We start from the raw sequence: 22,552 nt of genomic DNA on the forward strand, positions 1-22,552 counted from the left end.
CTGTCCAAAACTAAAAACTAGAGCTTGACATAAAAGTAACAGTTTTTAAATATATTTGTTTAACAAATAAAAGCAGACTTTTATAGTCATAACTTTTTTACAACTGAAATTTTTTTTTTACATAACAATGAGCAAAACTCAGTGGTACTGCAGACATATCTTAAAATTTTTTGATGACAACTTCATTTTCTGTTCTTACTGCATGGATTAACACAGGATCAGCTCTTCAGAAAAAAAATCATGAAAATTATTGCAAAGATTAAGACCCAGAAAATAGTGGCCATGACCAACTATACAAAAACCATTCTGGAAAGTGATTAAAGAAGCAGTTACCAAATTAAATTTTTATGCACCATCTTAGTGAAAATTAATCCATCTAAATTTCTTGATCCATAAAGAATAGAAAGATGTCATTATGAAGAAACTGTACATAGAAGATCAGTTATCACGTCAATGAAAAAGACTGATCTGACAACATCGTTTAATATGCATTTTAAAAAATGAAGTGTCTAATTTCACAAAGTTTTTAAGATGCCCAAACATCATGTTTTGTTTGTTAGCATATCTGTTAAGTATTCTGGCAGCACAGTGGTTTGCTACTCATCATTCAAAACATTCTGTGCTGAAATTCTGTGCATGGCTAGAAGAAATTCAGAATTTTTTTTTTTTTTTTTTTTACCCCTTTGGGCTATACTTAAGGTCTCAGGTGGTGCATTAGGTAAGAACAACTAATAAGACCTTAACTATGGATGAAAATATGTAACTATCCCAATTTCCATATCCAAAAATTTTATTACTTCATAACAACATGAATAGTCAAACTTACAGAACAAACTTATCAGAGAAAAGATCTAAAGTTCCCAAAAATACTTCCTCATTTATTTCACAAATATATGTGGTCTCAGTTCCAATTTCAATGATGTCCATTTCCACTTGGAATCTGCCAAACCCCATATACTATTTCTGATAGAATCCCAATTACTGGTTGATTAAATTACTGCTCATCTCAGTTGTCCTAATTAGTCACTGTACGGTTCCTTTTGCTTCAAAGGTGGCTTGTGCATGTGTCCACTCTAGTATTCCCCATAAGAGACAGTAATTTGGTATCTCCTCAATTCAACCTTCTCTGGATTAAAATCTCTCTGCCACATTCTGTCAAATTCATCTCCTATACTCAATGCCACACCACAGTACTCAAGGCCACACCTCGAGTACTGCGTACAGGTCTGAAAGCCTCATTTTAGTAAGGATGTAGAGTTCCTAGAATGAGTACAGAGAAGAGCAACAAGACTGGTGAAGGGAACAAAGAGGTGCTCTTATGAAGAAAGGCTTAAGTTCTGCAAATTGCAGCTTCCAGAGACTAGGCACTTGCAAGGCGATCTGATTGAGATATATGCTCAATCCATTCAAGGCCTTGAATGGATTGAGCAGGCTTAATGCTAAGGGGATTCTTCCTCTTGCTCAGAATGCAAACCTGAGGAGCACAGATTCAAATTGAGGAAAGACAGTTGTAGAATAGATGTGCAGAAGTTTGTTTTTAGCCAGCATGTAGTTCTTAAATAAATTCAAGGAAGAACTAGACAAACATTTGGAATGAATGAATCAGTGAAATGGGAAGGGTTTTTTTTTTTTTTTTTGGCTGATGCTGTATAAGCTTGCTTTCTTACATCATGTGCCTCTACTAATGCTAATATTGTTCTCTCAAATCCACAAATCACTTGGAACTCTGAAAATTTACTTTCTCCAGGCCAACTTTCCTAACAGTGAGATAATTTTCCTTGGTGATTTTAATATTCACAACTTCAGCTAGCTTCTGTTTTCTAGTCACATGAACCCAGCTGGTTGGGATGCTGAAGCTTTTCAAATTACTAATGACCTTGCAGAGATTGTTTATTTACCTACCAGAATACCAGACAATCCTAACCACACAGCCAATACTATTCATCTTTTTCTCACAAATAACCCTTCCAAGTACACAGTCAAGGTGAGAGGTCCTCTAGACACCTCAGATCACAAATTGGTGAGGGTCTCTTCTCCAATGGAATCTTTCTCTTGTGACTGTTCTCAGCTCACGTTGTCTGGCATTGCAAAAATGCAAAATGGGATGATCTGTGAGATTTCTTTTCTTCTTTTCCTTGGTTGGATTACTGTTTTAAAGCTTCTGATGTCAACATTTGCTCAGATTGTGTCAGTGAATTTATTTTTGTAGGGAAGAAATCTTTTTATTCTACACTCTACCTTAAAACCAGATTCATTTTCTACCAACACCAAATTCAATTGTAAAGCATCATAAAGCATTTATTAATCAGTCCAAACTATATTTTGAACAGGCTAAGAGTAGAAAACTTGCTTCTTGTCCAAATGGTAGTCGAACATTCTGGTCTCTTACCAAACTTTTGACAGCCACTTTTGCCCATCTCTACTCCCACCTCTGTCAAAACCGGATGGTTCTTTTGCCACCTCAGCTAAAGAATAAGCTAACCTGATAACATCCTACTTTTACTTTTCTTCTAACTCATGTATTGATGATCTTGGCAAACCACTTCCTACAACTCCCAATGCACTTCATTCAATGCTTCCTGTAGTCTTCTGTTAAAAGAATATCAGAAGAATTCTGAACAGTCATGATGCCAAGAAAGCATCAAGTCCTGATGGTATTTCTCCACTTGTTCTCAAAACCAATGCTTCTGAGCTTACTCGTGTTCACTGTCACCTTTCTACACTTCCTTATTCCAACAGTTTTCCCTTCTACTTGTAAATATGCTCATATCCATCCAGGGTGACGAATCCCTCCCATCCAATTATCGTCCCATTACACTTACTTCTCTCTTTCTAAAGTAATGAAGAAATCCATCAACCACCAACTCCTAAACTATCTAGAAACCTTCCATCTGATCAATGATTGGCAGAATGGATTCTGTCAGTGTTGATCCACTGGTGACATACTGATTTGTGTTACTCATCTATGGATAAATTATAAATTCAATGGAAAATTTTGGTGAAATGCAAGCAATTGCTCTTGACATTTCAAGGAATTTTGATGGTGTTTGGCATAAAGGTTTTCTAAAAGAAGGCAGGTTAATTAATAACCCATCTCTAACAAAGTCTCTTCACTCTGTCTCATAGACATTCGGTTTCTGCTGAATGTCTTTTCTATATATATATATATATATATATCCATGGGCACTGTTCTTCTGAACTGGCTTCTATAATTCCTGCTCTCTCTTCCAAACCAGTCCAAACACATGCTGCAACCAGTCCTTTTACTGTCCAACCTTTTACATCCTTTACTGTCTCACTTCAAGCTCACAGAACAAATTTTTCTTCTTCCTCCAACTTCTGCTTTCTGGAACAACCTCCCTTCATATGCAATTCCTGAAAATTACAATCTACAAAAATTCAAGTCTAATGTCAACAAGTATCTTCTTTCATCTTCTCAACTTTCAACCTATGCACAGTACTAAATACTATAAGGTTCTAATACCTCTTGTGCTTGGGGATTTCATAAAAAAAAAAAAAAATACAACTTTTTCTCATGAACTATTCCAAGTTGTAGATCCCACAGACATGCAAGTTGGTCTAGAAACACCCACCTCTCCAGGTATAAGCACACTTACGATTAGAAGTGTGACAAAGGATTACTGAAGAGGCTTCCCTAGAAAAGTCCCCCTACTAACCAGTTAGGATGTAACGGAAAGACGATCATATACATTAAGATTCAAATTGAAACACTATGAACCAAATTTAACTGATAATAGCAGTCCTGGGAAAGAACTGTAAAATTTCAAAGTTAACCCTCATTTGTATACTTATGTCACCAATGAGGGCATGTAATATTTAAATTATGTAGAGTAGCATTTCTCAATGTTAGCATTAGCAATAGCAGTTTGGCAAATGATGCAAGAAGCATGCTTAGACAGCATTAGTAAAAAAAAAAAAAAAAAGACACCTCCTTCACCTATTCATTCCCTCCAATAGTTTGTGTAGTTCTTCCTTGAATTTATTTATTCTATCAACTTCCACAACAACAGATGGAAGTTTGTTCCAGCAATCAACCACGCATTGGCTAAAGGCAAACTTCCACACATCTATTCTGTAACCATCCTTTCATAATTTGAATTTGTGCCCCATCGTGTGTGTATTCTGAGCAGGAGGAAGAACACCATCAGCATTGAGCCTGCTCAATCCATTCAAAACCTTAAACACCTCAATCAGATCACCTCACAAGTGCCTAGTCTCTGAATGCTCAAATTTGCAGAACTGAAGCCTTTCTTTGTAAGAGCATCCCTTTGTTCTTCTCGCCAATCTCATTCCCTTCTCTGCACTCATTCCAGCAGCTCCACATCCTTCCTAAAATGAGGCCTCCACACCTGTATGCAGTACTCTAGCCAAGGCCTAACCATTGCCTTATAATGGGATAATCACCTCCTTATCCCTGCTAGTTAATTTGTGTGTATTGCTGACAAAACCACGAGGTGTCCTGGCAGCCAGTATGCACTGCATCTCTGACTGCACAACCATCCCCCAGGGTTTTTCCATTTTCTACTATGAGTGTAGTACCATACAGTTGGTAGTGTTAATGTGGCGTTCCTGCTATGCATATGCAGTACTTTGCATTTATCAATGTTAAACTTCAGTTGCCACCGCTCAGCCCATCTTTTCTAGATCCTATTGCAGAAGCATATTATCATTATTGTCATTAATCACTCTGTAAACCTTTGTATCATCTGCATATTTGGACATTAAGCCTGATATACCTTTATCAATATCACTGATAAATATAGAAAACATCAATGGTCTCAACACCAAGCCCTTGGGGACTCCACTAGTAACATATAGTCCACAAAGGGCAGTGTCCATTGATTACTACTGTCTGTCTTCTCCTACTCAACCATCCCTTTATTCATAGCAGCAAATTGCCCTTAATGGCACACTTCCAATTTGTACTGCTGTGCAAATTAGAGCAGTATGCAAATTGATCTGTACAAATTGCTCCAATTTGTACAGGGAAAAATTGTACCTTTCCAGTTTTTGGGGACCTCCCACCCCGAGTCCAAGGATGCTCTCATAATTATGGCTAAGGGTTTGCTTACTGCCTTCCTTAATATAATTGGATAGATCCCATCCATCCCAGGTGCCTTTTTTATGTTTAACTTTAACAATTCCTCTTCCACTTTCCTATCAGTTATTACAAAATCATTTAACTGCCTGTTAGAGTTTGATAAACTTCTAGCATCCCCTTCCCTAAAGAATTCCTTGTATATAAATGTATGCAAAATACTCTTAAGTTTGTCAGTAATGTGAGCAGGATCATCAACAGTTAAACCTTCGATATTGAATGGACCAATTTGATTCATTCCCTTTCTTCTAGTGTTTACATAAGTAAAGATGTCTCTGTCTTTTTTTTGTATCCTTCGCCAAAGATTTCTCGTAATCTACCTTTGCCTGCTTTGTGACTTAATTGCAGACTAATTCATATCTACGATATGCTTCTGTATCACTTGATAATTCATATTCATCACTTTCTCCAGGTAATCTGTGAGAATATTGCTTATTGCGTTTCAGAAAACTAACAGCAACACCTTCTCTGCACAATGGCCTTTTTGGAGTTAGTGATGATGGATGTTTCCATTGTTTTGAAACTGTTTTATTTTTGGGTCAAAGTGATGTATCTACAATTCAGCCACAGTCACCAATCAGGGAAAAAACAGACCAGGATCACTGTCACATATGACAATCAATTCAGCACAGCAGACCTGCCTTTCTTCTTTCTGAAGACGTGAGCAAGCAAGGAATCCATTGTGATGAGACCTTATTCATATTGAAATAATTGTGATTATGCTCACACACAGATGATCCACAGCTTATCCCAGTCTCAGCAACTATCTGTTTAATTGTTGTCTGGTGGTCATTGAGAATCAACTGCTCAATTTTATCCACAGATTCAGTAGTGTGAGATGTGGATGGCCACCAACTTCTTTCCTCATCATGGACATTCTCCCAGATCTACTAAAACTGTCTACACCAATGTTTTATGTCATATGATGGATAGATATCCCCCATACACAACAGACATCCCTTCTTGGATAATCCTTGGCTATTTGCCTTGCAAAAACAGGAATTTGATAATGGATTGATACACAACTTTATCCATGACGACAGTCACACATTCAGCTCTGTAACAAAAGAAACATAAGAATAAGAGCAATGAAACTCTTGGCATGTAATACAGCAGACTCTCGATTTACCGGGATCAGATTAACCGGGACACTTCAAGACTCCAAATTAAAAAAAAAAAAAAAAAAAACCAACCAGAAATCATAAAATTCAAGTAATAACTGGAATAGGTATAAACAGATGTTTTGCAAGTCGTAAATAAGTGATAAGAAGCGGCGTTATAAGTCATCATTGGGAGATTAATGTACCTATTATCTTGCAACCCCCGCTGTCTTCAAATCCGCCACTCAAAAAAAAAAAAAAAAAACAGACCAAATGTTCAGTTTGTTTTGTGCGTCGCATTGATTGATGTGTGTTCAATCAGCACAACAAAAGGCAAATTTTGTTTCCTTATTTATGTCAGGGATATCGGAATTTTTATTTTTTATTATTATTATTTTTTTTTTTTTTTGTTCAGAAATCGCGAAAATGATGGGCAAACACAAGAGTTGTTCTTTCAATTAAACAAAAACTTGAAATTATTCAAAAGTTTGAAAACGTGCATCCGTTAAATCTCTAAATGTTGGTGACCAAACCATATGTGACACTGTAAAAAATAAAGGGAAGCATCGTATCGGACACGCGAGTAGTGCGTGGTAAGTTTTTTCATTTTTTTTATCCATCGCCATACTGTTTTTGTAGGTTGCTGAACATTTTTCGATACAGTAAGTCCCCGACTTACTGCTTCAGACTTACGTTACGTTATTTATATGACTGAAGATTTCAGTGAAGGGAACACACATTTCACTATAATATGGTAACTTAAAAACCCACAGAATTCCAGCTATCGGTGTTATCGCAAACGCAATCAAATTGAGTTTACTACCCGTTTATAATGAATTGCAGTAACAGAAAACCCCAGTAACCCGGAAAGTGCTAATTGTTTTTATTGTTTTATGGTAGTCTTCTTCTTCAAGAGGAGCGTTTCCATTTACAATGGGTTTCCTCAGCCTACAAGTTATTTTTTGGTAGGAATTTTTTCCCGCCATAAAGTGCGGTTGAAGGTGTCTTGGTCGGTTAAGCCTCGAGCTGTTACGCACTCCCATACTCCAACCATGTCCTTCTAGGTCTTCCTCTTCTCCTTCTTCCAGGAGATATCCATTGCAGGATATCATTTGGATATCTGTTTTTTCTATAAGAAATTTCTTTCTATAAGAAAGAAATTTCTTATAAAAATCAAGGCAATAATTCGAAGCAATTTTCAAAAAGGTATCCCAAATATCAAGGGTTTACTATATCCACGGTTAACTCATTTTAAAAAGTCATGTGATTTATTTTACTGGCCATGTTTATTTTTTCTAAAAGTGCAAATGTTTCAAAATCAAAATACTTGTATAGAGAGAATTAGTGTTGCATTTTAAAAGCAACAAATAAATTATATGGAAAGAATTGAGCATTTTAAAGTTCTTAACTCAGAAGGTTTGATAAACTCAATAACTTGCAAATATCACAGAAAAGAAAGCAGCACACATATATCTTCAATTTCTCATTTCAGAAAACAAAAATATTGATGAGGTGCTCAATCAATAGCTAAAAGTAAACAATGCCAAACAATAAAAACAAAGTTAGCAAAAAAAAAAGAAAATACTGAAATGGTATATTAATATTACTTGTCTTTTGCAAATTAGGAACTTTCAAAGAGCATATGAATCTTTCAAAGGGCATAAGTTACTGTGTTTATCAAGGAAAACTGCAGTTTTAAGTTCTAAAACTGCAGGTTTTAAATGGTTATTATATAAAATACAATTTTTTTTTTTTTTTTATGTAACATGATTGTTTGCCTTAATTTCTGTGAGAAAAGGCCCATCGAAACCCTCCTTTTCCAGCCAAAATTAACCCACTATCACCTACCCATCCCCCTCTAATAGTTGGTCTAATCTTTTCTTACACTTATTCAAAATATCCACTTCTACAACACCAGATGGAAGTTTGTTCCAACAATCAACTATCAGTGGCCTAACTTCTGCAAATAATTTTGCAACAAGAGTTCCTCAATTTGAATTTATGAACCCTCATCTGTGACTGTCATGTGTCTAATCTGAATATGGGGCAGATTCCATCAGCATTGAACTTATTCAATCCATTCCAAGTCTGAAACACATCAATCAGATCTCCTTGCAGAGGCCTAGTCTCCAGATGCTGCAATTTGCAGAAGTGCAGCTCTCCCAGGTAAGCTCCCAACTCGTTCTCTTCACTAATCTCATTGCTCTTCTCTGCACCCAGAAACCTCTAAGTCGCAGTGATCATGGTATACTGATATGGGATTTACTCAAGGTAAATACCACCTGATGGTATTTACTCAATACCATCAGAAGTAAAGGGAAGAGTTTTTGCTTTCATGAAGGTGACTACAGTGGTCTGAGACAGTATTTAAATTCTATACGGTGGGACCAACTGATGACGTTACCACCAGCAAATTCAAAATGGGAAGCATTCAAAGAATTAATTTTGGAAGCTACTAGGCTTTTCATACCAACTAAGAAATATTGTTCAAGATTTAGGCCTAAATGGATGTCAGATGAACTAATAAGACATGTTTGTTTGTTATTCGGTTTTTAAGAGCATTAGCAACTAAGGCCATATTGCTCCGGGATATGCGGTGGTCATTCCCTAACCTTTCCGCATCCTCTGTATTTGGTGGTACGGGCTCGAACCCAGGTCTAATCAAGAAGTATGTGCTACGCACTGCTGCTTCTGCCCACCTGGCTAAGGAGGTGCCAATAATAATAATAAGACATGTGGAAGAGAAGAAAAATGCATGTGATACATATAAATTAACAGGTGACACAGAAGCCTATGGCAGATATAAGATGGAATGTAATCAAGTCACAAAGGACATTAGGCAGGCAAAGGCAGATTACGAGAAATCTTTGGCAAAGAATGCAAAGAAAAACGGCAAAGAGTTCTTTACTTAGGCCAACTCAAGAAGGAAGAAGATGAATCAGATTGATCCACTTAATATCGATGGTTCAACTGTTGATAATCCTGCTCAGGTAGCTGACAACCTGAATGAGTATTCTGCGGCTACATTTACACATGAGGAGTTATTCGGGGAGGTGAATCCCAGAGGTTTATTAAACTCTGGCAGTGAGCTAAATGATTTGGTAATAACTGAGAGCAAAGTGGAGAACAAATTCTTGAATATAAGAAAGCATATTCTTGAATATATTTCTTAAACATACAAAAGGCATCTTGGATGGATGGATGGGTGGGTGGATGGATGGATGGACGGACGGACGGAGGGTTGGTTTTTAGGAGCATTAGCAACTAAGGCCATATTGCTCCGGGATATGCGGTGGTCATTCCCTAACCTTTCCGCATCCTCCGTATTTGGTGGTTACGGGCTCGAACCCAGGTCTAATCAAGAAGTGTGTGCTACGCACTGCTGCTTCTGCCCACCTGGCTAAGGAGGTGCCAATAATAATAATAAGACATGTGGAAGAGAAGAAAAATGCATGTGATACATATAAATGAACAGGTGATACAGAAGCCTATGGCAGATATAAGATGGAATGTAATCAAGTCACAAAGGACATTAGGCAGGCAAAGGCAGATTACGAGAAATCTTTGGCAAAGAATGCAAAGAAAAACGGCAAAGAGTTCTTTACTTATGCCAACTCAAGAAGGAAGAAGATGAATCAGATTGATCCACTTAATATCGATGGTTCAACTGTTGATAATCCTGCTCAGGTAGCTGACAACCTGAATGAGTATTCTGCGGCTACATTTACACATGAGGAGTTATTCGGGGAGGTGAATCCCAGAGGTTTATTAAACTCTGGCAGTGAGCTAAATGATTTGGTAATAACTGAGAGCAAAGTGGAGAACAAATTCTTGAATATAAGAAAGCATATTCTTGAATATATTTCTTAAACATACAAAAGGCATCTTGGATGGATGGATGGGTGGGTGGATGGATGGATGGACGGACGGAGGGTTGGTTTTTAGGAGCATTAGCAACTAAGGCCATATTGCTCCGGGATATGCGGTGGTCATTCCCTAACCTTTCCGCATCCTCCGTATTTGGTGGTTACGGGCTCGAACCCAGGTCTAATCAAGAAGTGTGTGCTACGCACTGCTGCTTCTGCCCACCTGGCTAAGGAGGTGCCAATAATAATAATAAGACATGTGGAAGAGAAGAAAAATGCATGTGATACATATAAATGAACAGGTGATACAGAAGCCTATGGCAGATATAAGATGGAATGTAATCAAGTCACAAAGGACATTAGGCAGGCAAAGGCAGATTACGAGAAATCTTTGGCAAAGAATGCAAAGAAAAACGGCAAAGAGTTCTTTACTTATGCCAACTCAAGAAGGAAGAAGATGAATCAGATTGGTCCACTTGATATCGATGGTTCAACTGTTGATAATCCTGCTCAGGTAGCTGACAACCTGAATGAGTATTCTGCGGCTACATTTACACATGAGGAGTTATTCGGGGAGGTGAATCCCAGAGGTTTATTAAACTCGGGCAGTGAGCTAAATGATTTGGTAATAACTGAGAGCAAAGTGGAGGCCAAATTCTTGAATATAAGAAAGCATATTCTTGAATATATTTCTTAAACATACAAAAGGCATCTTGGATGGATGGATGGATGGACGGACGGACGGACGGTTGGTTTTTAGGAGCATTAGCAACTAAGGCCATATTGATCCGGGATATGCGGTGGTCATTCCCTGACCTTTCCGCATCCTCCGTATTTGGTGGTCACGGGCTCAAACCCCGGTCTAATCAAGAAGCGTGTGCTATGCATTGCTGCTCCTTCCCACCTGGCTACGGAGGCCCTGGAAGGACGGACGGGATCTATACAGTTATAATAAAATAAAAAAAAAAGCACCTTGGATGGATGGATATGATCTATAAAGTTATATTAAAATAAAAAAAAGCACCTAGGACGGATGGATGGATGGGATCTATAGAGTTATATTAAAGTAGGCAGCAAAGGAAGTAAGAAAACCCTTAGCCAGAATTATGAGAGCGTGCTTGCTTGGACTCAGCGAAGGTATCCGTGGACTGGAAATGTGATCCCAATCCACAAAGGATGATCAAAGGAAGACACAGGTAATTACAGACCTGTTAGTTTAACTTTTGTTCCAGGAAAAATTAATGGAGGCACTGGTTAAAGAAACATTGCAGGATGATCTAGACTAGGCTTCAGTTATAGAATGGACACAGCATGGGTTTGTTAAAGAGAAGTCTTGTCTGACCAATTTGATTGGATACTATGATGTAGTCACAAAGGAACTGGATGCAAAGAATAATTTTGATATCATATATTTGGATCTTAGAAAGGCTTTTGATACAGTTTCACATGGAAGACTGCTGCATAAATTGGAGCAGTGTGGCATTGGAGGCAAATTGCTGCTATGGATAAAGGGATGGTTGAATGGGAGAAGACAGAGAGTGGTAATCAATGGACACTGCTCTTCACGGACTAATGTTATTAGTGGAGTTCCCCAGGGTTCAGTGTTGTTTTCTGTATTCATTAATGATATTGATGATGGTATATCAGGTTTGATGTCCAAGTTTGCAGACGATACGAAGGTCGGCAGGTTTGTTAATGATACTAATGACAGTATGCTGCAGCAACAGGATCTAGAAAAGCAGATGAGCTGAAAGGTGGCAAATGAAGTTTAACATTGACAAATGTAAAGTACTATATATGGAAGCAGTAACCCCAGAGTAACGTATGAACTGTGTGGTAATACACTGACAGTGGCAGAGAGTTAAAAGGACCTGGGGTTATTGTGTAGGCAGATATAAAGTTTTCTGAAAAGTTTTGATGGTCTGCAAGAGTAGCTCATGGTGTGTTGTCAATGATATACAGGAATTTTTCTAGCAGGGATAAGGAAGTGATTATCCCCTTGTATAAGGCAATGGTCAGGCTACACCTTGAGTACTGTATACAGGTCTGAAGGCCTCATTTTAAGAAGGATGTAGAGCTGTTGGAACGAATACAGAGAAGGGCAACAAGATTAGTGAATGGAACAAAGGGTTGCTTTTATGAAGAAAGGCTTAAGTTTGGCAAATCACAGTGTCTGGAGACTAGGCACCTGCGAGGTTTTTTTTTTTTTTTTGGTAGTTGTTGGCGCATCGGCTTCTGTGGCCATAGTGCACCTCCCAAGGTTTTTGCAGTACTTTGATCCAAGCCCGAGGCAGGATTCGAACCCGCGACCTTTGGGTTGCCAGGCAGGCACCTTACCCACCTGGCTAGCCCGGTCGGCACCTGCGAGGTGATCTGATTGAGTTGTATAAAGCCTTGAATGGTTAGAGTATGCTGAATGCTGATGGGATTCTTCCTCTTGCTCAGAATAATCATCTGAGAGGGCATAAATTCAAACTGAGGAAAGATAGTTGTAGGATAGATGTGCGGAAGTTTGCCTTCAGCCAGTGGATGGTTGATTGCTGGAACAAACTTCCATCTGTCGTAGAAGCTGACAGCTTAAACAGATTCAAAGCAGAACTAGACAAACATTTGGAGCGAGTGGATGGGTGAAATGAAAAGGGCGTTTTTTTTTTTTGGCTGATGCTATATAAGCTTGCTTTCTTGTATATGTGCCTTTGATAATGCTAAAAGGACTATTCTGCATCTATGCTTATCTTCGATGACGCTCTGATTTCTAGGCAAGATCATATATCTCTATTGGGATTGCCGATTTCCAATCTCACTTGGCATAAGCACATTACAAATATTGCTTCCTCTGCATCTTAAAAACTGAGGTTTCTCTTTCACTCTCAGCATTACTTTTCTTTCAAACAGGTGTTCACTCTGTAAAAATTGCAAATTCCCCCTACCATGGAATATTGTTCCACATCTGGGGGGTATCCCCAAAACCTCACTCAGGCTTCTAGATTCCATTCAAAAGAGGGCAGTTAGGTTAATTAATGACTCACCTCTAACAGAGTCTCTCCACTCGCTGTCTCATAGATGTTCTGTTTTTGCTACGTGCCATTTCTACAGATACTTCCACGGGCACTGTTCTTCTGAAGTGGCTTCTATAATTACTGCTCTCTCTTCCACAGCAGTCTGAACACATTTCACAACCAGTCAACATCCTTTTACTGCCGAACTTCAAATTCACAGAACCAACTTGTCTTCTTCCTCATTTATTCATTCAACTTCTATTTTCTGGAACAACCTCCTTTCATATGTATTTCCTGAAAATTACAATCTACAGAAGTTCAAGCCTAATGTCAACAAATATCTTCTTTCATCTTCTCAACCTCCAACCCATGCACGGTACTAAGTATTATAGGTTCTAATACCGCTTGTATGTTTTCATAACCCCCCCCCCCCCCCCCAAATCTAAAGATGCCCTCATAATTATGACTAAAGGTTTGCTTATCTTTTTTGCTGTGTCCGTTATTACAATTTATTATTATTAGCCACATAGTGCAAGGAAGCCATGGCTTATGCTGTATCAGCCAAAAAAAATTTCTGAGTTACCCTGTGTGTGTGTGTGTGTGTGTGTGTGTGTGTGTGTGTGTGTGTGTGTGTGTGTGTGTGTGTGTGTGTGTGTGTGTGTGTGTGTGTGTAGAAGGGAATCACCAAGAAAGAGAAAAATGATGATATCCAGCTCAGGACCCTGGGTGTGCCAAGCCCATACTCACTGATGTGAACCCACGGATAGATCCCATTTACCCAGGTGCCTTTTTTACATTTAACTTCAGCAATTTCTCTCCCACTTTCCTTTCAGTTATCAGAGTCATTTAGCTCCCCATTAGAGTGATAAACTTCCAGCATCCCATCCTCTAAAGCAGGGGTGGCCAACTTAATTTGTGATGTGATCTACTTTTTTACTTTGAAATGTGCCAAGATCTACCATCTCAAGAATATCATTGCACAATGGTTAAAAAAGTTAAACACATATTGAAAAATGTTGTTTATAAATTTTAAAATTAAATCCAGTTCAGAATTCTTGTTTTTAATTCAAACCTATGTAAGGTCTTAATGTCATCTGCCAAGCTTTCAAAATCGGGGATATGCTGTGATAAGGCCAACTGTAAAGAATCTTCTCTATGCAAGTCTGTAAGAGTAGAGCAATTCTTCGTCTTTGTTTGTTTCAAATACGAAAAGGCCGATCTGCATAGATATGTGGAACCAAAACAGAATTTAAAAGTTCACTGCATTTTTTATATTTGGGTACTTTTCTCGGCAAACATATTTACAAAAGTCTTTTTTTGATGACCTGGCTTTTAGGAAGATATCGTTTTGTAATGTAATATTTTCATATGTAACAATTTCAATATTTTCTCCATGTGAAAAATCTCGGCGATTTTTTTTCATTTTCAAGTAATATTTTCTCCATGTGAAAAATTTCGGCGATTTTTTCTGCAATTTCTGGATAAGAAATATATTGAACAATGTTTTAAAATTGCCGAATCTGGTTTCAAAATCATCCACAACCTTCTCAATTTCAGAAACATATTTCTCACTATTAAATTCAAAACCAGGATATTTTTGCAAATGATCTTGCATATTTGCAAAGTGATGGAATTTTTTTTTCTTTTAGATTCTTAGCCATTGCCAAAAATTGATATTTATATGCAGAAATACTACTAATCATGTCACCCACATTTTTATTTTTTCCTTGTAATTCCAAATTCAGATCACTTAATTTACTGGTAAAATCTGCCAAGAAAGCCAGATCACACAACCACTCCGTATCTTGTAGCTACTGATAATCATCTCCCCTTTGATCAACAAATTTTTTTAATTTCATTCAGCAAATTTCGAAATCTCTGTAGAAACTTACTCCGACTCAGCCACCTCACATCTGTGTGTAATATCAGATCTGGTTCATTTTCACTGAATTGCATTTTGAAAAGGCTCCTCTGAAGACCTAAACCACTAGTGAGAACGGTGAAGAAGGTGCAGGATGAGGATAGTGTGAGTGTTACCCGTGCTAGGAGAACACCAAGGACTACGTCCGTTGTAGGAACTGAAGGTTCTGAAAAAGAACAAGGTTTAGTGACTGAACAAAAGGTTTCTCCTCCCCTGGAAGAGTTTGAAGAGATGAGAGATGTTAAGGCAAGTCTGCTGACCTTGATTATGGGTCAAGGCTTGTCAGGTAGAATAACAGGAAAGGTGCTTTCCTTGTGGGAACATTTGGAGGGAGCTCTTCAAGACCTAATATTAGAAAATACAAGGTTAAAAGCGAAGCTGGAGACCAGTGTGGTGGAAAGAGAACCCATACAAAAACTATACTCTGAGGTGGCGATGCCCACTCCAGAGTCTAAAGTAAGAACAAAAACTGTAATTATCAAGGCGTAATTATTAAGACCAGTGAGGACGTTAAGTCTGAACTGATGAGGATCTTGCGACCTGCTTTGAAGGACACTAAGGTTGTAGGCGTGCGACCAATATGTGATCGACGGGTAGCCCTAGAAGCCGCTTCTGAAAAGGACCTGAATAAGATCATGAACTGTTCTCAGCTAGGGGAACTGGGTCTTGAGGTTGAGAAGACGCTCAAGTGGAAACCAAAGTTAGTGATCTTTGATCTGGATAAGGACTTGGATTGTGATCAATTTATGACTGAGTTGTAGACCCGGAACCTCAGCGATGCTGGGGTGACGGAGGAATGGTTTAGAAAAGAAACTGTTATTCTGACAAGGAATAAGGCTAGGGGAAGACTTAGCTTTAATTTCTTAATACAAACGTCTGGTGAGATCAGAAGAATTCTGATCTCCTGTGCAAGAGTGTTTGTAAATTGGAGCTCTCACAGGGTGAGGGACCTCACAACTCCAACATAGTGCTCTAAGTGCATGGCCTTCGGCCATGTTGCAAAGTACTGCAAGAATGACTCGTTCTGTGGTCACTGTTCTGGAAAGGGGACATTCATACAGGAATTGTGACGGTAAGGAGGAATCTCCTGAGTGTGTTAACTGCTGAGGAGGAAGCTCCCCTCTGATCATGTGGCTATGGATAAGGTTTGTCCTGAGTATGCTCGGGCATTAGACATCCTGAAAAGAACAGATTATGGGGATTAAGACTGAATATTCCATGCTTCAGATCAATGATCAAAGGGCTAAGGCTGTAGCCTCGCAGGTGACAAAGATTATTGATGAGAAGGGAGTTGACCTGATGTTGTTGCAGGAGCCTTATGTATTTCAGGATCGAGTGGTGGGATACCCAAATAGATACCGGTGTGGTGGCTGTCCCCAAGTTCCCCTCGGCTGCAATAATAATAGCGGATCCAGATCTCCCAATAACTGTGATCTCTACACTGTGTACAGAGCATGTGTGTGTGCTGAGATAATTGGAAGAATGGGCAGAGTGTATCTGGTATCCTGTATTGTAGCCCTTCTGAATACATGACGGTATTTGTAAGATATCTAGAGAGGGTGCTGCAAACACTGGGTCAAGCTCGAATAATTATGGGTATGGATGCATATGCAGGATCTGCTCTCTGGGGAGGACGGAGTTCCGATGAAAGAGGACAAGAACTGGAGGAATTTCTGTCTTCCTCGGAGATGGAGGTGATTAATGATTCTGAGCAACTACCCACCTTTTCATCAATAATTGGGGAGTCCTATATTGATGTCACGGTCTGTACAAGATCAATTCTGAGAAATGTCAAGTGGTGAACAGTGCATGAGCACTGGACGACCAGTGATCATAGAGCGATCACATACAGTATAACAACACAAGAGGCAACAAGGTGTTGGAATGAAACTGCAAGGTTTCGAACGAAGGCTGTGGATTGGGTGAGGTTTCTCACACCGTGGCAGTCTTCAATAAATAAAATGGGTACAGTGGCCTGATCTGTCTGCAACAGAGAAGGTCAAAGTTGTTACTAGTATAATTAAGGAAACTAGTGAAATATGTTTAGAAGAAGAAGACATCAACCTCAGAGGCCTGTCCCGTGGTGGACTGCAGAGCTGACTGCCATGAGGTCTGACGTTAAAAGTTCAAGGAAAAGATTTCAGAGGGAGAGAAGAAATTTCTCCTCTGGGATTATAGAGTAACTGAAAGGGCAGTACCAAAATAAGAGAAAATTGTATACCAAGAAAATACAGCAGCTAAAGAAGGCTTCATGGCAGAATTTTGTAAGTGAGGTGGGGGTCAGCTGATCCCTAGTCACCGATTTATAAACTCATCACAGACAAAATTTATAGTGGTGAAATGATGTCAACAATGATGACATCCGAGGGGGAGACTGTGGGATGGGCTGACTCCATCTCATGGCTCCTAGAAAATTTGTTTATAGAAAATACACAGGATAATGTACACCAATTGACAATAGTTAATGCAAATAGAATGTATGATACAGAAGAGAGCGAGCCCCCCTTCTCTCCCGTTGAGCTAGAAATTGCTATCCAATAGACTAAGGATTGGAAAGCTCCGGGACTGGACATCATTGAGACTGAGGTAATGAAGCAGGTGTGTCGGGCAAGTCCAGACCTAATGCTTGATCTATATAACTCATGCCTTTCCGAAGGAGTTTTTCCTTCTGTCTGGAAGAGAGCGGATTTGAAGGTTATCCTCAAAAGTCCCGAGAGGACCATGGATGAGCCCTGATCGTATCGGCCGATAGCCCTACTATCTGTACTGGGTAAGTTGCTGGAGAGGCTGGTCCTTGGGTGCCTGGTGGCCCGCTATGGCACTCAGGGGCTGGCAGCCAGCAACCAGTATGGATTTAAAGCAGGCTCCTCATCTGAGGATGCCATTGCTAAAGTAATGAAATGGACTAAGGAACAGCCTAGCCAGTATGTTCTGGGCTTGTTCATGGACTTCAGGGGGGCATTTGATGCTCTGTGGTGGGACAGTGTTCTTGCCAGGGCTAGAGCGTCCCTCTGTCCAGGTAACTTATTCCGCCTTCTGAAGGACTATTTTCTGGAACGGCATGTAGTAACGAGAACTCCCTTCACGGAATGTGAAAAGGAAGTGAGTCGAGGTTGTCCTCAGGGTTCGGTCCTGGGGCCGACCCTATGGAATTGGGTGGTACTGGATCAGTACCTGAATATGCATTGTGTGGATGGCACGAGTGCTGTGGCTTATGCAGATGATCTTGTCATCTTGGTAAGTGGAGACTCGCGCTGCACTTTGGAGGAGCAGGTCGAAGCTTCCCTAGCTCAGCTGATAAACTAGGCAGATCTCCATAAGCTGCAGCTATCCGAAGAAAAATCTGCTGCCGTTCTGCTGAGGGGACACTTTAGCTGGAACAGGCTACCTGTTTGCCGCTCTAGAGGTTTCTCTCTGAGAGTAGCGAAAAGAACGATGTACCTGGGTGTGTGCCTAGGAGAGAGAGAGAGTAAGAGAATGACTTATGTGGCGCATGCTGCGTATGTTCGAGATAAAGTGAAACAGTTGTATGCCAAGCTCCAGCAAGTGACACACGTGGATTGGGGCGCCCTCCACCTCTTTTATGACAATGTCTTTATACCAATCCTGACTTACGCAGCTGGAGCGTCAATTGAACATTCACATGTTTGCAGAGTTTTATCATCAGCACAGAGATTTGCTCTCCTGGGTATAACCAGAGTGTGTAGGACTGTTGCCACTGATGCGCTGTGCATCCTGGTTGGGAAAATGCCGGCGGAATTGGTGGTGGCATGTTATGCACTGTACTTTGCCTTGAAGAGAGGGATTTCCAGGGTGATATTTGGTGTCAGGTCATGCCCGATGGGGCAGTCTGCTGTGATGCCTGATTAACATCTGAACGAAGGCAAATCAATGATGAATTGGTAGCCATATGGGAAATGCAATGGACTAATTGTGAGAAGAGTCGTCATTTATATGCTTTTATGCCTTCAGTTCGAGTCGTGAGCAGGGAATGACGTTCTTGTCTCCGATTTGGGTTCGCAGCATGTGCTGTTCTCACTGGACATGGCCTGAGATCAAGGCTGTTTCAGTTGGGTTTGTCTCTGATGGAGGCTATGTGCTTGCGGAGTGCCAGAGACAGGCCTCCACATGGTGCTCGATTGTCCATATTACTTGGACCTGAAATTTCAGCTGGAGCGAGGGACGCTCGCTCTTACTATAGGAAATCTAAAGGAATTGTTTACTGACAAAATTGCTTACGGATATTTTATCCAGTTTTGTAAAACAGCTTATTTAAGGAGCAGAGAATTGAGATGGTACTGACCTACCTCCCCATGGTGGGGACGGTAACTTGTGGTGAGGGCCGTGATTGGACCATCCCCTCTGCGAGGCTAAAGGTAGATCAATTTCTTAACACAGTTATTTGTTATTTGAGTTGACCAGTTGGTCTCTGTATTAAACCACTAATAGAAATTTGTGGTTTAAATGCGGTTGAGAACTAAGACGCATATGGGCGAGAACCTGGGTGGCGTCTTAGGATGAATGCTCATTCAAATGAGAAATGGACCATTACATAATGGATGTGGAACAGTCATAGATAACCCAGCTGATGATTAGAACAGGTATTCAGATCAATCTTTACAGATGAAAGCCCTTATACACAATGGAGAAACTGTGCAAGTGAAGTTGAGCAATATGTAATTATCAATACTGAAACTACAGTACTGAAACTACAGAAGACTGTTAATCAGAAAAAAAGTCTAAACACAAGTAAAGCCCCTGTAGTTGATGGCATATATCCAGTAATTTTGAGTGAGTGTGAGTGTGTGTGTGCGCACGCGCGAGAGAGAGAGCGAGAGAGAGAGATTGTACTGAACCATTATTAACTATGAGAGATCAAAATTGGACTCTTGGAGGAACTTCATAATCCAGATAGCATTACAGTTGGCACTTCTTCAATCCGAAATATCTTAGTTTGGATTGGAGAAGTGCCAGTGTATTGCCAATCAATAAAAGTAGTTCTAAGAGTAAAATGAGTAACTATAAACCAGTCAATCTGACTTCAGTGGTAAGGAAAATTGTGAAGCAATGATTAGAAATTCAATACAGGAATTTATATAGATAAATGGTATTCTGAAGTAAACATAGCAGTTTTGTCAAGGGAAAATGTTGTTTAACTACTCTGGTTAACTTTTTTGAAAGTGTCACCCGATTTGGATATAAGAAATAATTTTGGCATCGTTTATTTGGATTTCAGAAAAACATCTGACTCTGTGGGAAACCCGTGGTGCCGTCAGACAACTAACATGTCCCACATGAAAGCTAATGTATGAGCTTGAACACATTTATACCAGGGGAAGACCCTTAGATGGATTGCACGATAACAGCAGGAGAGTAGACCGTATGTTGTTGTTCAGACTGGGCTAATATTAGAAGTGGGGTCCCTCAAGGATTGGTGCTGGGACCACTGTTGTTTCTGATTTTCTTAAATAACATTGACAAAGAGATATAGGGTATGAAATCAAAATTTGTAGATATCAAGATCAGTAAGTGATTAATGACCACTGCTAAGCAGTGCTACTTCAAAATGACCCATATAGGCTTTAGCAATAATATAAAAAGTGGCAGCTATGTTTAATGCTGCGAAATGCAAGGTTTTACACTTGAGAAATAACAACTGCAAAATAACTTATACCTAAGGAGCAGATAAATTAAAAACAGTAGAGGTGAAGAGATTTGGGTGGTTAAAAGCAGTGTAGACAGGCAGCAAAGAAGACACACAGTATCCCATTAACATGACTGATACTGAACAATTGCAGAAATAAGGAAATCATAATCTCAGTGTTAAGGCAATGGTGAGACCACACTTGGAATACTGTCCAAGTATGGAGACAACACGTAAAAGAAAAGGTAAGAGTATCTTGAAAACACCCCCCAAAGACACAGGTATTAAGGGGAAAGTTTTAAATTGGATTATAGGAAGTTTCTTTTTAGCCACCAAGTTGTAAATTACTGTAATAAGTTATCTTTGTGGGTAGGTGAGACTGACAGCTTGGGGAAATTCAAAGTATAGCTAGATTAGCACCTATGAGGGTGGTTCAATAAAGAATTGCCCTGAACTAGCTGCAGTGGTGCTAGCTTGTTGATTCTTGGCACAGGTTTTAGTCCTCTACATAGCCACTGTGCAGAGTTACACATTTTTTCTATCGATGGATGAGGCTACGGATACCGTTTTTGTAGAAGTGGTGAGGTTGGTCTTTGAACCACAACTCTGTTGCAGAAATGAGTGTCTCATTGTCAGGGAAGTGGGTCCCCAGAAGAAATGATTTGAGGGAAGGAAACGAGAAGAAGTTCGATGGCGCAAGATCTGCTGAGTAAACTGGATGGGGCAGTATTTAATTTCCACAAGTGGCCGCTTGTGTTGTTGCAATTTCACAAGTAACAACATGATTCAAGACAATAATGAAATTATTGTCTTGAATCATTCTCACACCTTTGGACAGTATGCCATGTTTTGATTTTCTCCTGTAATTTTGTAAGTTAGCATAATAGACACCTGTAATTGTTCTACCTTTTGGCAGGTAATCAGTCATTATTACACCTTTCCCATCCCAAAATACTATCAGCAAGACCTTTCTTGCTGACGCTTGGACCATTGCCTTTTTGGGGGGTGGGAAACCATGATGTCACCATTCCTGAAAGTTTTTTACTTTCAGGGTCAAAATAGTGTATTCAACTTTCATCCTGAGTGATTAGACAAGAGAAAAAGTCTTCCTCATTTTTTTGGCACAGGGCTAACAACTCTTGTCATTTCTGTTGTCGATCAGCCTTCTGGTAACCAGTCAATAATCAGGGAATCCATATTGCACTCAATTTCTGTAAATGGAGTTGGTCATGAAGGACTGTTTCAACAAAGCCCACACTAATGTTCACCTCCTGGGACAATTCACGCATAGATATCTGGCAATCTTCCATGATTAATGACTCCCCTTTTCTGATCGTGCTGTCGACAATGGCTGAATGGGGACAACCTGGAATGGGCTCAGATTCTACCGATGTCAGACCATATCTAAACTGTCTATGCCAGTGCTTCACAACGACATAGGATGGGACTTCATCCTTATATACAGCAGTCATCTCCTCGTGGATTTCTTTAGGAAATTTCCCCTTCAAGAAGAGATACCGGATTACAGCTCTGGCTTCAACTTTGTCCATGATGCTACTTCGTCACACGTTCAGCTCTTTAAGAGAAAAAAAATTAAGACACAGAGCTGAAATTTTACATATTTTGGAGAGAGATATATATGATCCTAAGCACAAAATATCATGACTCTGCGATATGTGGAAGTAGGTGAGGGCGATTCTTTACTGAACCACCCTCCTATATGACGAAAAAAACAGAAGTTTATTTTTTTTGGCTAGTGCAGCAAAAGCCTAGGGCATCCTTAGACTATAAGTATTAATGCTAAATTCACAACAGGAGCATCATTTTATTTTCAAATAGCAGATGTTTGAATATGATGAGGATATTAGCATTTGTAGAGGCATATAATGTAAGAAAGCAAGCA

At 39.6% G+C, this 22,552-nt stretch overlaps 1 protein-coding gene across 1 annotated transcript in view; it reads right to left on the minus strand.

Moving 5' to 3' along the window:
• Drp1 (dynamin related protein 1) overlaps positions 1-22,552 on the minus strand; it is a 217,632-nt gene that overhangs the window by 180,103 nt on the left and 14,977 nt on the right. The window lies entirely within an intron of this gene.

Source organism: Mastigoproctus giganteus, chromosome 2 (assembly GCF_048544385.1).
Source record: "Mastigoproctus giganteus isolate SK-2022 chromosome 2, ASM4854438v1, whole genome shotgun sequence".
NCBI classification, from domain to species: Eukaryota; Metazoa; Arthropoda; class Arachnida; order Uropygi; family Thelyphonidae; genus Mastigoproctus; species Mastigoproctus giganteus.